This window comes from Meleagris gallopavo, chromosome 23, assembly GCF_000146605.3.
Source record: "Meleagris gallopavo isolate NT-WF06-2002-E0010 breed Aviagen turkey brand Nicholas breeding stock chromosome 23, Turkey_5.1, whole genome shotgun sequence".
In the NCBI taxonomy this organism is placed as follows: Eukaryota; Metazoa; Chordata; class Aves; order Galliformes; family Phasianidae; genus Meleagris; species Meleagris gallopavo.
In genome coordinates, this window is record NC_015033.2 from 3,540,328 (window position 1) to 3,550,833 (window position 10,506).

A 10,506-nucleotide genomic window follows, 5' to 3' on the forward strand; every position below is an offset into this window, starting at 1 on the left:
AAAAAAAATAATAACACAAACAAACAAAACCCCTCCATCCCACCAAAAGTGAGACGTGTCCCAAACAGCACGAAGAGCAACTGAGCTGCTGCCTATGAATTCACTCCTGCAAAGCACTCCTTCAGGACACGGCTCTGCCAGGCCACTTATTTAAAAACTTTCCATGGTAGCAATTCAGTTTTGGTCCTACCGTAACACAGCCCAGAGAAGAAAACCAGTCTGTGGAATGCCAAAACAAAAAGCTCCCCACCAAAACCAAAATGACAGAAAGCCAGCTCAGCCAACCTGCGTGGCTACTGAAGCAGTCTCTGGAGGGGGAATTTGGAGCAACCCAGTTCTTACTTTGCAATTATCGTTATTTTTTAAAAGAAAATTAAAAAATATATAGATACTTTATTTTTAAGAAGTTTGTCCACACATCTCCCTGTTTTCCTGGGACCCAGTGCTCACTCTGTGGTATGTGAACCATCTGTACATCAAGTAACAACTCTGAAGGGGGGCCAGTAAGGACAAGAGCTTAATTCATGAAAAACTCTCGCACAAAAAAATACAGCAACATAAATGTAAGGGTTTTCACATCTGTCGTGATGAGATCCAGCTGCTCTGTAAGGAGAGCATGAATGAGCATCCCTCTCAGAAACAAAGAAAGAAATGAAGTTTGATTCGTGTGAATCGACTGAAATCAAATCAAGTTGTAACAAGAGAAAGCTGCACTGATAAATTCGCCCAGTTAATGAGGACAACTTGGATAAATTCCTACATTTTCAGATGGCAAATCTCCGTGCAATGTGACCCTCACAGTATGACCAAAGCATTCACCATCACACTCAGGGTCTTCTGAAGAAGCTTCTGCTTCTTCCATTTACTTGAATCACTTCCTGGCATGGCTCGCACGGCAGCACAGCTACACTGATGTCATGTGTGTTACTCTCACTGCACACCATGCAAAATAAGCTGATTAAAGACCCTCAAGGTCTAGACCAGAGTCACTTAAGATATTATCTTCTGTACAATGGCAGAAGCTGAATGTCATCCACACGCTTACAAATACATGTGTAGTAACACCACCCAGGGATGTAACACTGCTTGCATGCTGCTCAGTGTCGGGACCAGGGTTAAGATGTTCCTGTCCATAACTCCTGTGCCTTCTGTCCCCTCCAGACAGCGCTAACACAGCTTCTCTACAGCAACACGTGAACTGAGGGAGCTTTACAAGCTACACCAAAATGAATTTGTTTGCAATTTTGGTCTCGTCGAGTTCTTATAATTAACGTGGATTATCGTCTTGTTCACAGAACTAGGAGTTATTGTCAGAAAAGAACCCTCAGCTGGGAACACAGGAGGGACAGTGACCAAGCTGGCCTACCAGTGATCAGCTCAACGTGTGAGAGCACAGCTCACACTGCAGCTCTTTCCCACTCCTCCCGTGCAGCATTCACGTGTCACAATACTAGGAAAAAGATATGTAACATTTTTCATCCTGAGCACTGAACTTCTATACTCCAAATAAAATAAAGAGGAGCGTGACAATCTGTACAAATGCAAATGTCCCAAATGCCAAGACTAACATTTCTAAAACCTAATTCAACTCTTTCATTTCTTAGCTGCAGGCCGTTTACTGCCACTCCTTTTTTCCACCCAAACAAAAGACGAAAGGGATGACTCAAAGCAACTTGAATTTCAAGCTAAAGCCACAAAGCACTGAATGCCTGATCTTTAATATTAAACAGGTGCGCAGATGATATTCATTCAAGTCTCATCATGGCTAGGTTAATTCCAAAAAAAAAAAAAAAAAACCTGCAAAAAGACCAAACGTACTAAAAGACATGGGTTGGTTAATGCTATAAGTAACACTGCAAGTTATATGGGAACAAGGAAACATCAATAAAGGAAACAATGCTGCAGGCTCTCACAGCAGCTCTAACACTGCTCTGAGCACATGTAGTGCAACACAGTATTACTAAGTCATACCAGCATGGGAGAGAATTCACTCCCACCGAATTAACTGAAACTGCTAGTGGGGAGTTAAGAATGGGGAACTACTCATTAAATTAATTAATTAATTTTAAAACTTCCAGGAAACTCCATTATCTTCCAACTCCGCTAAGTTTATCAACTGTGGAGTGACAGGATTTTAGAAGTCTGGAATTCCTTAATAACAGCAGTGTAAACTGGAAATCTAGAACGTCAGTGAAGGTTACTGGAATCAGACCACAGTGCAGCCTTAGCATTGGCTATTTTCTGTCCTATTACTCTGCATAAAAGCTACACCATTTACTCTGCAGCTATAAATACATAAACCTCTGTTTAAAGTTATTTGTCAAATCAAATAGTAGACCTAGCCAAAGTTAATATTTAGAGGTTGTTGTTTTTTTTTAATTATTTGAAGTAATTTGCTGCTTGTAATTGGTACTACTACAGTCCCTGTTTTAGCAAGCAGCAGGATCCCCATGCAACCTATAGATTTTAATACTCAACAGAATTAATTTGATTAGCTGGATGCTGAAAAAAGCATCCAGAAGCATTATGCACTCAGTCCAAGACACTCAGCACTCCACTATTACATAATGACAGCAAGGACCGTCCCCATCCCATTCCTGCAATCTGATCTGCACGGGCAGCTCTTCAGATCTGTGCAGCTCCCCCACTGAAAGCGATGAGGGCTGCACGCAGGGGTCAGTGCCAGATTTGGGGCTGCAGGAGCTGGTCACACAGACGGCCTCACGCAGAAGCTCACGTTAAGCCAGGAGGTTACTTTGGCCTCCTGACAGTCAATGTCCACACACGAGCAGAGTTGTTTTCTTCTCCTGCATGAAGTGTTACAAAACAACTGTGCTGAAAACCAGCAGCAAAGCTTTTACTAACTGGTCAGAGATCACTGGGAGCAGCATTACAGAAATGTTTTAGACTCTTGTCTTCACTATCAGAATTGGGAAGTTTTACTGTCCTTGTTTTCTGTTTAATGGTAATAAAGGCATCATCTTCTTATAAAAGGAGAAAAGTAGAGACAGAAAACAGGTGTTACTGTTTCTGATTTTAACAGTACCATTGGCACATATAACTTTTTTTTTTCTTTTTGCAAATATGCATCAAAACTCTGCAGATCCCTCCCCAGAAGTGCCCAACCTGTGTGCCTGGTGCCTGCACCTGGGTAAGCCAGACCTGCACAGACCTTGCAGTAGCAGAAGGGGCTCCAAAAAAATGCAGGTTATGGCACTGCAAGGATAGGAAATGTTTTTCTTCCAACCCTAACAGATGTTGTCCAATTAAGGATGCAAATAAATCACCCTCTGTATTGTGAGTCAGAAAACACATACATAAAAGCTCTCTAAATACATTTCAGTTTAAACTTGCATAATTCTCCCAGTGGAGAAATCATCTTAAACTTATGTAATCCTTCGAAAGAGACATTATTACAGACAATTCCGTGCCACTAAGAAACAAAGAAGACATCTCTAGAAAAGAAGTGCACCCACACAATTAATTATATGCATGTAGAGGAGCAGGGGGAAGGCTGGAAGAGCAAAGCCCAGAGCCTGCTGCTTCCACAGAGCCTGAGCTGTAACCCAGCTCAAGGAGCTGCTCCCCTTTCACCAGCCAGATCTGTCTGTTATACTTAACCCAGACTTCCTAACACTTGATATCCTGTCTGCTATTTCAATGCCCTTACTCAACATTTCAGACAGACATTACACAAACTGGCTGGTGAAAAGGGTTGAGAAACCAACAAGCAATCCAAGTCAATGACCTTATTCTATAAAACGATGCCACTGGCTGAATGGAGGATGAACAAAGCACAGGGGTACGCGTCCTCTGAATCTTCCCTAGGAAAACTTAAGAGAAGCTGCAGTCTCCATCTTATTTTTATGTTGCTGCTGGCTTTTAATCATTAAAACCCAAGCAGTTCTTGTGCTTTCAATTCAAACGATGCTCACGCCAAAGCAGAAACAGTTGCAATTAAAAAAAAAAATAGTCACATTTTCTATGAAGCATATGCAAAGGTAACTGCATATCAATCAATAAGCAACAAAGCCAGGAACCAGGTTATCGATCAGCTCCTCTGCTGTTTATCTCCAGTATACAGAATGATGCTGCAGTTTCTACACATGCACATTACCCCTGACTCTAAGCAAAGCTATTTAAACAGCCAGAACACTACTTAACACACATAAGGGTAGCAGAACATGTCTCATACCAACAATAATCCCAATGTGCAGCACAACAGGTTGTTTTAACATGCACCCAGTGCTCGGAGCAACCCAAATACAAGTGAGAGCAACCAATCCTCAGTGATAAAAGACCCACAGACAGGAATTCTCACTGCCTCCCAGAAGAGCTCTGCGCACCAAAGGCTGGCAGGATCAGGACCTGAATTTGTTTTTGCTACCTCACCCAACCAAAGGTCAAAGCAACAACTTGAGTTGAGTGCACAGGGGCCAGTGTGTCAGCCAGCATGTTTGCCCAATATGGGCAAACTGAGGCATGTTCAAAGAACTGCACCTGATGCAATTTTGAGGCCAAGTTTATAGTCCTCGAATTTGCATCAAGGAAAATAAAGCTGACCCTCATTTCAGCTTTAGAGATCTCTAAGGCAGTAGAAAAAATAAATTAAAAAATAAAGACTGACAAATCCTAAATGCAGGAAAAAGAAAAAGCCCAACCTGATAGACACCTACAGCAACTTGAAAGCAGAGTCTTACACATGTGAGCAGCAGACAAAACCTTTTCAGTCTGAAGCCAGGAACCAGTTTCCAGCTCAGGAACCACTGCTTTGTTCAGTACAGTCTGCCAGGATCAGAGCATCACCAAAACAACACAGCAGCACAAAGCTACAGGTTCACAATCAGCTTCAGCGCAGGCCATGAATGCTGGGTCTCACCACAGACTCACCAAATCTACTCTGTGTTAGCATCACTGTACCCTGGTTCAGAATCTGTTGCTCAACCCCATGCTGCCTGCGCTGCCAGGCAAGGCACAGGAAGGAGCCTGATCCATAGACAGCTCTCTGCGGTTTGTGGGTGAACTGGTTCCAATTACTGAGCTGCTGATTGCTGTAGTGAGAACTGCAGAACCAGCCCAGAACAACCCGAGATTGAATTTCTACAGTGGCAATAAAGACAATGAAATGTGAAAAACATAAGACTAGACAAGGTGTATATAAGGGAATAATGGAATACATTCATTCAGAGCAATCCTGCTTCTTCATAATTATTTTGCAAAGAAAAAACATTACAGCAGCTTGTTTCCCACTTCCCAGAATGACAAATACTGACTATATTAGAAATTGAGCAGAACAGCATTAAAAATAAAAATGCGGTGCCTATTTATTATTAGCACATATATTATAATTGACAAATTTAAAAGAAAAGTGTGCTATATTACTACATTTAAAAGTAATGCTTCCTTTATGTGAAAATCAATTTGATTTAAGTGCTCTATGGCCACTCAGATAAAATAGATTAGCTGAGTAATTGATAATATTCTACTGATAGATTCCCTACAACTCGGATTGAGTTACTTTGTCTGCGTGTTCTTTCCAAGAACTTGCTGTTGGACGTAGCGTCTCTTCCATCAGAGTTCCCTCTAAATAAAAATGACTGTGGAGTTCAGTTTTGTGGGTTTTGTTTGTTTGTTTGTTTTTGTTTTTTAAATTTAATCAAGCTTTCTGGATCTAAGTACTTCGCATTGAGACACATTCCTAGTATGATGGCAAAGCAGTCGGGCTGGCTGAGCCAGCAGGGTGAATTCCAACCACCAGCTATCCCCAGAGCCAGCCCACTGCTTGCTGCAGTCAGTACCACGGGAACCCCTGACCTTCAGCAACACATGCTGGCTAACAGACAAACCTGACGTGAGCTTTCAGTCAGAATGGATGGCAGACCTTCCTCAAAGCCCTAAGCTTTGCTCAGCCTCAAGCACTCAGATGCGGCCCCCAAGCTCCCCGTCCTAGCAGTGCTAAGCGAGGTGTATTTAAGGTACCAGCAGCTGCCAGGATTTTACCCGCTGCATTGTCTAGACATGCTCTGAGCAGCCTCGCACACACGCCTCCAGATGCTTTTACAACACTGGTGTCAACACTCATCTCAGCAAATAAAAACACACCCTCATCGGTCAGCCAGCTCCAGCCAGCGATATCCGTGTTCATCTTCTGGCAGACACACCAGGTGTTGCAGGCTCTGAGAACATTCAAAAAACACAGTTTTTACATGCATCTTCAAAGCACGCTACTGTTTTGGGCAGAACATCCACCCAAGCCCAAAACTACAGCAATGGAGAAGCGAGACAGCCCAGACAGTGAAAGGAGCAGCAGATGTTCTAATATTTTAGGCAGTAATTTTCTAAAGAAGAGATTTTACATAATTCCCTCCCTAATTCAATAGGACCGAACTCAGGAAACTCTTAACTATTTTGGGGCAAGAGAGGGCCACAGCTGACTCAACATCATCAGATTGCTATTTGCAGCACACTCTTTGTCTCGCACACATGCACGTACCTGCTCGATCTCAACATCTGTAAAACTGTTTGTACTCTTGGAAGAAAAACGCTGACGTCTGCTCAAACAGTGACACCTCCTCAGTGCTGCAGGACTGTGCTGGAGGTTGGTATCCTTTTTCAAGTCTATTGCTAAGCTGTACAATGACTCCAAATTTAAACCACTCCTTGCAGGCTTCAACGTTTTTGTTCTAGTCTTCAAAACTGTTACTAGATAATTCTTAATATAATTCTTAAGCATTAGGCAAGTGAACAAATTACTTCTTTGCTCCACGGAAAAATACCTGAACCAACAGTTCTCAGGCAAAATTTTCAACAGTATTTGTTGAGGCAGTTTGTACAGAATAAATCCAGCAGTCTGAACACCAATATCTGCAAAAAAATACCAGAATCCCCTCTGCTCTACACACTACGGGATACATACCATTAACAACTCAAGAAGTTTACTACTGCTAGAGGGCAGGACTTTGAAATACACAAACATATGCATTTAAGATCTACTCCTGCAACATTTCAAGTGGGCACAAAATGCAGCGTAGCAACCATCACACAGCACCTAAAAGGCCACAGCTCCCTTAGAACTCACTCAGTCCCCCCCGCTTCACTTCCAGCAGTTTCTGTTCTTTGATTTGGCTGCACACTTGACCTGGCTAAACCTTACTCCAGCTGAGAAAGCTGCATGTTGTGGCAGCGCTGGGCTGGGAGGCATTGTGAAATGAAGTGGGAGGCCTTACGTGCTTGGTTGTGTGTCAGTATCAGAATGTTGCTTCTAGCTTCCAGCTACTTCATAGAAGTGCTGCTGGGACATGAACCGTGGGAACACGGCGGTGCTAGCATGTGTGGGTGTGTTCACACATGTGCAAGGGAAGCTCTCCTATTCTCTGAGTGTCTGATCATGCACAGTTTTGCTAAAAATACAGATGTCTGGCACACAGGTAGGAGATATGAAAGCACTGTCAAACGTTGCTCAGTTCAATATTAAAAAAAAAAAGTTCAAAAGAGACAGAGCCAAACCCACCCTCCTTTACTGGAAATAGCAACCAAAGAGCCTTCAGGCCTGCTTTTTGAACTAATCCAATTGCAGGAGACATGCTGATGTTAAAAAGCAGTGATGTATTACACTAAAGAGGAAAGAGAATATGATGGATATACCAAGGCCCTATCTGTACCAGCAAGTGAACACAACATGCACCAGCAGCTGAGCTCAAGAAAAGTGCACTGGCACTGATGATGCATTTCCAGGACCCTGTTTTGCCACCCTGTCAGGTTACTCACATTTTGAATCTCTCTAAATACCCCCAGAATGTTACCATTGTGCTCCATGGCAGTAAAGGCAGACGCAGCATGTGACAGGCAGGGAGGGGGGACACCCACAAAAGTAAGAGTAGTGCTGGTACATGGGGATTCTGAAAGCCCAGGCAGAGATCACAGCTGAGAAACCGCATCAGCACATGAGAAAGTAGAAACCCAGCAAAGGATACAAACAAAGGAAAATTGGGAGGCCCAAAACAGAAAGAGCTTCAGGAAGTGGCAGGAAGGTGAAGGAGCTTATGGGAGGTAAATCATTTATCCATGGATTAACAGGGAGGATATAACAATCTGATTTTTAAAAGAGGGTAAGGAAAGTGGCTGAGACACCTACAGATGGTTCCTCTCTGCTGGGGCTCTTGTCACAACTCATCCCAGATTTGGTTAGGACCCTTTGCTGACTTCACTGCACTGTAGATGTAGATTAAAGCTGCTTCTGCAAGTGGCAAGACCAGAAAAAGCTCATCTGGTTCAACCAACCATGCTGAGAGACAATGTATCTATGTATCTATTTCTCAGTATAGATAAATAGATGGATAGATATGCACAATGGCTGCTCGATGCAAATATACAGTGGGAAATAAGCATCTAGGCAAAGCTATGCCTTGTAGCAGTGCTTTAAAACCACCCAACAGAAAGGGGGGCTGGGGAAGGGAAAAAAGGCAGTTTGGCCAGTATGCCAAATCTGCAGTGGGGGCTCATGCCAGCCCAGCTCCTGCATTTAGAAGTCAATCCCTTAAAAGGCAGAGCTGTGCTAGCAAAAGCCTACATACCTCATCACAGAAACCTCACGAAGACACAAAATGGTCTAAAAACTCACTGCTTCTTAACCAGCCACAGCAAAGGGCAGCTGCATCCCAAGCTGCAACGCACTGGCAGAACCCAGGGAAAGCACAACACTGTACACACATACACATAAATTAATAGGGAAAATTATTTTAGAAAGCCTCTTGCACATAGAAGACAGCATCTGACACAGCAGATTATGGCATACAACACACACAGACACCTCTGCATAAAGCAGAACAAAGCAACACAGAGATCTACATCAAAAAGGAAGACCACCACAAAGACACATATGCTTCACCCTTTCATCCACAGAGACAGACAGACACAGAGCCCAGCAGACACACAAAACCCACACAGACTGACAACGATTAACAATAACACACAGAGGCAGACACGGGATCATCCTTTCATTTCCTTACTAGGCATCTAAACTTTACTCCACTGTTACTTGCCCCTGGCCACAGTCTACCAACCTTAGAGCCAGATTAAATCTCGCCGTAATTATCCACACACTGCTACAGCACAAATGACCTTAGCATATGATATCCGTTGGCTAAGCCCTATGGAAAAAGACTACAGAAAAAGGAAGGATAAGCGTTCAAAACTCCACCAGTGATGTCAGGGCCTCGTGCAGACTGTACCACATGAATAGGAGCCGAGAAGACAACTCGAGAGCCTGGAAACTCAAAGGCGTCCTGCACAGGATGTGTGCTATCCTGTCATCTGAGCACACACAACCACACCATCCTTCCCACTCCCAAGCGAACCTACACAGGAGACTTTTAACATTTTATTACGACAAACTTTTGTAAAATCGTTTCAAAAACACGCAGTTATGGTTTTCTTGTCTGATTTTTGGCGTCCCTTGCTAGGTGCTATCAGGTACCCTGAAGTCACTCTCCAAGAAGTGCTGCAAGCAAATGTTGGAGGGCAGGCGGAAAGAGTGCTTGCCATGTTCTGAGCTAGGACTGCTAAGGGGTCACCACAAGTGTACGGCAATGCCAAAACTTTGCAGTCTTGTCTCGTTCTCCACCTGCGTCCTCACCTGGGGCACCGGATAAATCACACAACAGAACAGTGCCGTGAGAGCCTTGTAAGAAAAGAAATGCAGACCTCTAAAAGCGTTCATTTAAATCACACTGTGGAAATGGCCAACCCAGGCGCACAATCCCCTCCCAGAAGGAAGAAAGTGGGGATTCTTTTATTTAGTTTCCCAGAGCACGCCCAAGAAAATTCACCGCGCAGGCTGAAAGACGTCTCCGCTGCCGGAGCCCTTTTCTCCTCTCGCAGACATTCATGCGCATCTTCCCCAGCATCCCCTTAGCACATGACTGACGGAGAATAGACAAGCCATTAAAAACACATCCACCTCCAGCCACGGAGATAATGGGGCTCATTACAGCCCCGCTTTGTCACAGCGGCTCTGACACTCCGGCTGGAGGAAAGGGGGAGGGAAGGGTGGTGAGGACCAGGACCGAAACGGGGGCTAAGCAGAAGAGCAGGGGAGAAACTGGACTCGGAGAGAGAGAATCCCAGAGGCAGAAACGCGGAGCCCAACCAAACGGATCGGCCAGGCCCCTCGGGCCAGCTGGGCTGCCTGCTGCACTGCGTGCGGGCTGAACCGCCCCCCCGGTTTGCTTTTTGTTGTTTAATAAAAGCCATATTTCGTCTGAGCGTGTATCTGCATGTCTGAACAGGTATTTGGGAACTTAACTAAGAATTTCGCCTAACATTCTCAGAAGGCTTTCGAAGTTCCTTTTCTTTTTATGTGACTCCAGACACACAAAACCGACGAAAACTTCCAAGATCTCTAATGGAGGAGGCAGAATCCGCCCCCAAACCTGCAGGCCAGACTGCTCCGGTTTGCTTCCACCTCCCTCCGGGGGGCTGAGAAGGGGCAGAAGCTGCCGCCCCCCC